Raw genomic sequence first — 9,124 nt, forward strand, 5'->3', positions numbered from 1 at the left:
TTATAAACTGTACAAAAGATATTGGGCTGATTCAGACATTGACCATGGCCCAGATGATGATTTAACAATTGTGGCCAGTAATGGTCAGCCCTTACCTCAAATTGGGTACAAAGAAGTAACCATTAAAGTGGGGCGGGTAGAATTGCCATGTCAGGGGATGATAATTGTAGATATTGATCGCAAAGAATCTGACCCACTGCTAACCATTGGTACAAATGTGATAGAAAATTGTATTGCCGAAATGATAATTTTGTTGCAACAGGCGTCTGAAACTGCCAGCTCCGGGCAGCAGCGTGCCCTACAGAGAGAGATCAGAGCCCTGATGAGGAGGCAGCAGGTAGAGCTGGCCGGAGGAGAAATTGGCAGTGTGAGGGTAAGTGACCCCCTCCCCATTGCAATACCCCCAAGAAGTGAAATGTTGATATGGTGTCGGGCAGCAATAGGCCTCAAGGGTCAGGATTACCATGCCTTGGTAGAACCGGTGTATTCAGACAGTAGGCCTGGAGTCCTGATAGCCAGAGGGGTAGCAGACGTCCGCAAGGGGAGAGTGCCCGTCCGTGTCCTGAATTGTGGGGAGGAGGGGTCCAAATTGCACCGGTACGCCACTGTAGCAAAACTGTACACTGTCAGCAACAATACCATCAAAGCAGTGGAACCCTAGATCCCGTCCGACCAGGCAGAAGACAATGGCTCCAAGGGGCAGCTGGAAGACTGGTGCCAAAAATTACATGCGGGCACCGACTCCACCCCCTCACACCAAAAGCATGGGGTTTACCGGGTGGTACAGGAGTACGAGCGGGTCTTCAGCAAACACCCCCTAGATTTTGGGCAGGTGAAAGGGGTTAAACATCAAATCCCCATGGGTGATCATCATCCCATTAAAGAGAGATACCGCCCTGTACCCCCCGCACAGTATCAGCGTGCCAAAGAGATGTTACGGGAAATGAAGGAGGCTGGGGTTTTCAGAGATAGTTGTAGCTCCTAGGCAGCTCCACTAGTGCTCTTAAAGAAAAAAGATGGTACCATGAGAATGTGCGTAGATTACAGGCAAATTAACCGCATTACACATAAAGATGCTTATCCACTACCCAGAATAGAGGAGTCACTAACAGCCTTAAAGTCAGCTAACTATTTCTCCACCTTGGATCTCACCAGTGGGTATTGGCAGGTTCCCGTGGCAGAGGCGGACAAGGTGAAGACTGCATTCACGACACCAATGGGCCTCTGCGAGTTCAACTGTATGCCATTCGGGCTCTGCAACGCCCCAGGGACATTCCAAAGGTTGATGGAGTGCTGCTTGGGCCACCACAACTTTGAAACCGTGCTGTTCTACCTGGATGACGTCATAGTCTACTCCAAGACTTATGAAGACCACCTGAGGCACTTAGCAGAAGTGTTTGAGTCTTTGTCGAAATATGGCCTGAAGATCAAGCCATCCAAATGTCACCTCTTGAAGCCAGAGGTACAGTACCTGGGTCATGTGGTCAGCGCAGAAGGTGTGGCACCTGATCCGGAGAAAGTCACCGTGATCACGGACTGGCCAAGACCCACGACGGTAAAAGAGGTGCGGCAGTTCCTTGGGCTGGTGGGCTACTACCGAAGGTTCATCGATGGTTTCACAAAGATAGCAGCGCCCCTTCAAGATCTCCTGGTGGGCCAGCCAAAGCAGGCTAAGAAGCAGAGCCCTCCATTTGAATGGAGCAGCCAAATAGAAACATCCTTTGTCCGGCTGAAAGGGGCTCTCACGGGAGAAGAAATTCTGGCCTAACCTGACTACAGCCAGCCGTTTGTACTGTATACAGACGCCAGCAACGTGGGACTGGGAGCAGTTCTGTCCCAGGTGCAGGGAGGCAGAGAGAAGGTAATAGCTTACGCCAGTAGGAAGCTGCGGCCCACAGAAAGGAATCCAGAAAACTACAGTTCCTTCAAGCTGGAGTTCCTCGCTATTGTTTGGGCGGTGACTGAACGCTTCAAGCACTATCTGGCATCGGCCAAGTTCACCATCTTCACGGACAACAATCCGTTGACACATCTGGCAACAGCCAAGTTAGGTGCGTTGGAACAGCGGTGGATGGCCCGGCTGCCTAACTTCGACTTTACCATCAAGTACCGGGCTGGCAAGAAGAATAACAATGCTGATGCGCTGTCCAGAATGCCTCACTTACCCGAGTCTGGAGAAGACCTGGATGAACTCGAAGAGAAAGAGTTACCGGCTTTCCATCACCAAGGTGTTTCCCAGTGTGAGCATGCTGTAGGAGTGAAGCGCTCGAGCCAGCACGAGGTCTCGGTCAACCCATTACTCCACCATAATTGGGAAGAGACACAGAACGGTGACCCGGCCGTGCGATTGGTCAAAGAAAAGCTAGCACAAGCTGAGACCCATCTTGGCCCAGATGCTCCAGAAGAAGCCCAGCAGCTGTGGAAGGAGAGAGGACGACTGTTCACCTACCAAGGCAAGCTCTGCAAGAGATATGTCAACTGGCGAACGAATGAACTTGTCTGGCAGATAGTGGTCCCGCAGAGGGATGCTCCAATGGTCCTAGCAGCTTATCATGATAATGCAGGACACTTCGGGTGGAAGAAGTTGGAGACCCTACTCCGTGATCGGTTCTACTGGGTGCACATGAGAAAGACAGTCGAGAAGTGGTGCCGAGACTGTGGTCCGTGTAACCTGAGGCGGAAAGATGATGCCAGCCAGAGGTCTCCCCTACAGCCAATTGTCACGAAGCAGCCCCTGGAGTTGGTGGCCCTGGACCACGTGAAGTTAACACCAAGCCGGTCAGGCTATGTGTACGCCCTCACCATTGTGGACCATTACTCTCGTTTCCTGGTAGTAGTGCCCGTGAAGGACCAGACAACCAGAACAGCAGCGAGAGCATTTCAGGCCTACTTTTGTCGACCTCACGGTTACCCTGAAAGGGTACTGACTGATCAGGGTCCTGCATTCGAGGCAGAAGTGTTCCAAGAGTTCTGTAACATGTATAGTTGTAAGAAAATCAGAACCACACCGTACCAACCCCAAACCAATGGATTGTGCGAGAAGATGAACCATGTAATTATTGATATGCTCAAGACTCTACCTTTGGAAGAAAGAAACCAATGGCCAGAAAAGTTACCAGATCTGGTAGACTTGTACAACCATATCCCGGTAAATTCGACCAACTGCAGCCCTGCTTACCTGATGCGAGCCAGACCTGGCAAGTTACCTGTAGACTTTGAGATGGGGACTGTGTCACCTGAGGCGGTTCAGGAAATAGAGGATTGGGATACAGAGCGGCAGCAGCAGTACCGTAAGGTCCAGGAATGCGTAGAAAGGAGCCTATCTCAAGCGAGAACGAGACAAGAGCAGCATTACAATCAAACAGCCCCAGCAACTCCCTTAGCACCTGGAGAACAAGTCCTCAAGAAGAAGTGGAGGGCGCATAAATTGGATGATCAGTGGGAGAATGAACCCTACACCATTATCCCCTCCAACTTTGACAATAGTAAGGTATGCCTCATAAGCTAGGATGAAGGCAAGACCTATCAAGCAGTTTCTCAAGACCGCCTGAAAGCGTGCCCTGAACGGTGCAGGATCCAAAGGGAAGGGGAAGAAGTACAAGAAAGTCCCCAAAGTCAAGAAAAAGAGGAGGAGATGATCCAAACAATCCTTGGAAAATTCCCCAAAACTTGGACCCGAATAAACAATGCCATAGTGGTACCAGTTTTGCTGTTCCCGCAGTTGGTCGAGCCAGAAACAGAAGAGGTTCCAGATCCACCTAAAGAACCATCCGCTCCAACACAAGAGGACACGCCAGCAGTTGAACAGGAGGTTCAACCCCCTGCCAGTGGCGAACCTGCCGTACCCTTGGCGAATCTGAGATCCCGTAGGCAACCAACGTGCATCCCTGTCAGGGTTAGGCCTACCAATAACACGGGGGGGCAGACACTCGAAGTAGTCAGGGACAAACCCCAGAGCTACGCCGGTCCCAACGTAGCACTCGGGGACAGCCCCCTCCAAGGTATAGAACATAGAAAATAAAATACCTAACAGAATGTAAATAGTTATGTGAAATGTCTGTCATGTTATGTATAATATGCTTTTTGTCTTAGGTGATTAAGTAAATGGACAATTGGGTCACTGGACTATGGGTGGCCAACACTCTAATTGTTCATAGTTAGCACCAGTGTGCTCAACACCCTTGAAGAAAAACCCGTCCGGCGTGCATAGAGTGGGGTCATCAATGCTCTGACGCATGCCCAGAGCCTACGTTGGGGGTTTGATCGCGGCGGGTCCCCCATGGAGCAGTGTAATGGACACCCGGCGGGGAGCCACACTGGACTCTATAGTAGTGTTTAAGTTGTAACGTTTAAGTAATGCGCCTCCCACAATGGGATGAAATGTTGTAACCTGTTTTGTTTTTGTTTCTACAGTCCGGGAGTACTGAATTTAACTAAGGGGGAGTGTGGCGCCCCAGGACCTGGTCGCCACAACAGCATTTCCCTTCCAAAGGGTTAATGCTGAGCCTGGAGGTAATTGGGAGGTCCATTGGCCAGCAAGTTTTAACATCCAACGTAGTTCTCCCTCCGGCCAGCAGGGGGAGCTCTGAACCTGGAATTCCAGGGAGCCTTCCCCAAGTCTGACCTGAGGGAGGAAGTAGCGGTCAGTCTGTAGAGAGAAGCAGAAGTGAACAGACGCAGAGTGTGCTGTCCTGTGGATCTGGGGCCTGGAGCTGGAGCAGCTTGGCCCAGGGAAGCAGGAGTAGCAGAGAGGCAGAGAAGAGACTCGGACATCGGAGTCTGTGGCCGCCAGGGTCTAACATACTCCCTGGCAGCCGAATCCGAAGGGCAGGAGAGCTGCAAGCACCTGGCCCATATACATCCCGAAGATACAGCTGCGGCATCAGGGCCCGGTGCAGACTCCAGCCGAGAGCACCAGAGAGGGCCTGCACAGCCTGCTACAAAGGGAAAGGGACGTGCCATCAGTCCCAGCAGCAAAGAGGGCCATTGCTGGATTCAGAAAAGCAGGGTCCTATTATAACCAAGAAAAGCACAGGAGTAGGCCTCATACTCAGCTGGCCAGAAAGACTACCCCGAGTACCTCCAGGCCGACCGGATCCCCATCACCACCTGTAACGGTCTCCCAGGGCTGGACTGTTTCCAAAGTAAAAGAGGAAAAGGTAAAAGAGACTGTTGTTTGTGCCTGGTTCTTTCATTGCCTGTCGGCCCTGCACCGCGGTAGCCACACAACACCATAGACTTCCACGAGCACTAACCGTGTCCCCGGGGCTCCGCTCCACCTGTGGGGAGCAGTACCACCCTCGCTGCTATATCATCACCCCGGAGACCTCCCACAGCAGCGGCGGCTTACTAGCCGCAGACCACAGGTGGCGTCACGAACGTAAACTTTATTCACCAAGCCACATATTTTACTGACACCCACCAGGGCCACGGAGCCGGACCCAGCCACCACTGACTACCACCGGACTAGTCTGGCCCGGCACCGGGTGTCCCATTGCCCTGGGGTGGGCGAGTCAACTTTTGGCGTCACGAACAGGATTTCGTGCCCGATCCCACCGGGTACTGTGCGCCTGCAGAAATTGTGCTTAAAAGACTGCGTTACTGTTTGCAAACTGCCGCCGCCATTAGCCTCGCCGAGCGCAGGAGGAAAGGGGGTGTGCCTGACAAAGAGCGCGAAGGGAGCGCGCCATCAGAGCAGAGCGCCGTTAACCCCGCGCGACCCAGAAGTGAATTTGAAAAGTGAACGGAGCCTGGTAAGGTCCACTAAGGGGGAGGAAGATGTCCGACTCAGAGGGAGAGCAGGTGGCTGCCATAGCCCGAGGCGCCGCAGCACCGGCCGAAGCAATCCCAGTCGCCACCGCCCCAGCCCCCGCTGTAGCGCCGGTAATGCCGATCACAATGCCGTACATCCCGGGAGCAGAATGGCTGCCGCAGTACTCCGGGGAGTCACATACCTTGAGCGACTTCAGAGAAAGGCTGCACAGCTTGTTCCGGGTGTATCCGCTGACTGAGAGCCACAAGGTGGGCATATTAATGGGGCAGCTAGCCGGCGCGGCCCAGCGTGAAGTGAAGTCCTGGCCTGATACAGATAAAGGGACACCGACACAGATACTGGCCAAGCTAAAGAGTACTTTTGACACCCGCAACGCAGCAGAAATAAAGATGAGATTCTTTGGGTGCAAGCAGCGGGCCACAGACAGCATACGGGACTATGCCTTAAACTTGCAGGAGGCCCTGAAAGCAGTTAAACAGGTGGACCCAGAGAGTGTACGTGAAGAAGACAAACTCCTAACTGAGCAGTTCATAGAGGGGCTCCTGTCAGATGCCCACAGGACACAGCTGCGTATCATGGTCCTGCAGAACCCTGCTCTGGACTTTGCAAAGTTTAAGGACCAGGCCATCCGGGTACTGAGAGAATCTACACCAAACGACCCAGTACCCCTCCGGCCTCTTGCTATCACGTAGCCCGGGGTGGTGCCTGCAAAACGAGCCGCTGCAGGGGCTGAGGCGCAGTCCCTGGATAAGGATCCCACTGCAGAGCTCAGACAGCAGGTCCAGGAGCTGACCAAGACTGTAGCTGCCCTTGCCAAGACCGTGCAGTCTCTACAAGTGACCCCATCGCCTGCAAGAATCGAGTTGGCCTCCAGCCCAGATGACGTCCCATGGATGCGACAGAGGAGGATTCCGCCGACCCGAGGAAAAGACAGAGACCGGTATGATTCAACAGGACAACCGATCTGCCGCCGCTGCAGCCAGGCGGACCACATTGCACGACACTGTCCTTTGAATGGGCCGAGCCTGGGGCCAGGAGCCAACCCCCAGGTGTAAGGAAGCCCGGCTCAACCCCCAGCCGCAGCAAGTATGTGGGAGGACGCCCGGTCCTTCCTATTGTGCTGGATGGGATCCCTTTGAATGCCCTCCTGGATACGGGGTCCCAGGTAACAACCATCCCTTATAAACTGTACAAAAGATATTGGGCTGATTCAGACATTGACCATGGCCCAGATGATGATTTAACAATTGTGGCCAGTAATGGTCAGCCCTTACCTCAAATTGGGTACAAAGAAGTAACCATTAAAGTGGGGCGGGTAGAATTGCCATGTCAGGGGATGATAATTGTAGATATTGATCGCAAAGAATCTGACCCACTGCTAACCATTGGTACAAATGTGATAGAAAATTGTATTGCCGAAATGATAATTTTGTTGCAACAGGCGTCTGAAACTGCCAGCTCCGGGCAGCAGCGTGCCCTACAGAGAGAGATCAGAGCCCTGATGAGGAGGCAGCAGGTAGAGCTGGCCGGAGGAGAAATTGGCAGTGTGAGGGTAAGTGACCCCCTCCCCATTGCAATACCCCCAAGAAGTGAAATGTTGATATGGTGTCGGGCAGCAATAGGCCTCAAGGGTCAGGATTACCATGCCTTGGTAGAACCGGTGTATTCAGACAGTAGGCCTGGAGTCCTGATAGCCAGAGGGGTAGCAGACGTCCGCAAGGGGAGAGTGCCCGTCCGTGTCCTGAATTGTGGGGAGGAGGGGTCCAAATTGCACCGGTACGCCACTGTAGCAAAACTGTACACTGTCAGCAACAATACCATCAAAGCAGTGGAACCCTAGATCCCGTCCGACCAGGCAGAAGACAATGGCTCCAAGGGGCAGCTGGAAGACTGGTGCCAAAAATTACATGCGGGCACCGACTCCACCCCCTCACACCAAAAGCATGGGGTTTACCGGGTGGTACAGGAGTACGAGCGGGTCTTCAGCAAACACCCCCTAGATTTTGGGCAGGTGAAAGGGGTTAAACATCAAATCCCCATGGGTGATCATCATCCCATTAAAGAGAGATACCGCCCTGTACCCCCCGCACAGTATCAGCGTGCCAAAGAGATGTTACGGGAAATGAAGGAGGCTGGGGTTTTCAGAGATAGTTGTAGCTCCTAGGCAGCTCCACTAGTGCTCTTAAAGAAAAAAGATGGTACCATGAGAATGTGCGTAGATTACAGGCAAATTAACCGCATTACACATAAAGATGCTTATCCACTACCCAGAATAGAGGAGTCACTAACAGCCTTAAAGTCAGCTAACTATTTCTCCACCTTGGATCTCACCAGTGGGTATTGGCAGGTTCCCGTGGCAGAGGCGGACAAGGTGAAGACTGCATTCACGACACCAATGGGCCTCTGCGAGTTCAACTGTATGCCATTCGGGCTCTGCAACGCCCCAGGGACATTCCAAAGGTTGATGGAGTGCTGCTTGGGCCACCACAACTTTGAAACCGTGCTGTTCTACCTGGATGACGTCATAGTCTACTCCAAGACTTATGAAGACCACCTGAGGCACTTAGCAGAAGTGTTTGAGTCTTTGTCGAAATATGGCCTGAAGATCAAGCCATCCAAATGTCACCTCTTGAAGCCAGAGGTACAGTACCTGGGTCATGTGGTCAGCGCAGAAGGTGTGGCACCTGATCCGGAGAAAGTCACCGTGATCACGGACTGGCCAAGACCCACGACGGTAAAAGAGGTGCGGCAGTTCCTTGGGCTGGTGGGCTACTACCGAAGGTTCATCGATGGTTTCACAAAGATAGCAGCGCCCCTTCAAGATCTCCTGGTGGGCCAGCCAAAGCAGGCTAAGAAGCAGAGCCCTCCATTTGAATGGAGCAGCCAAATAGAAACATCCTTTGTCCGGCTGAAAGGGGCTCTCACGGGAGAAGAAATTCTGGCCTAACCTGACTACAGCCAGCCGTTTGTACTGTATACAGACGCCAGCAACGTGGGACTGGGAGCAGTTCTGTCCCAGGTGCAGGGAGGCAGAGAGAAGGTAATAGCTTACGCCAGTAGGAAGCTGCGGCCCACAGAAAGGAATCCAGAAAACTACAGTTCCTTCAAGCTGGAGTTCCTCGCTATTGTTTGGGCGGTGACTGAACGCTTCAAGCACTATCTGGCATCGGCCAAGTTCACCATCTTCACGGACAACAATCCGTTGACACATCTGGCAACAGCCAAGTTAGGTGCGTTGGAACAGCGGTGGATGGCCCGGCTGCCTAACTTCGACTTTACCATCAAGTACCGGGCTGGCAAGAAGAATAACAATGCTGATGCGCTGTCCAGAATGCCTCACTTACCCGAGTC

Source organism: Anomaloglossus baeobatrachus, chromosome 4, assembly GCF_048569485.1.
Source record: "Anomaloglossus baeobatrachus isolate aAnoBae1 chromosome 4, aAnoBae1.hap1, whole genome shotgun sequence".
NCBI classification, from domain to species: domain Eukaryota; kingdom Metazoa; phylum Chordata; class Amphibia; order Anura; family Aromobatidae; genus Anomaloglossus; species Anomaloglossus baeobatrachus.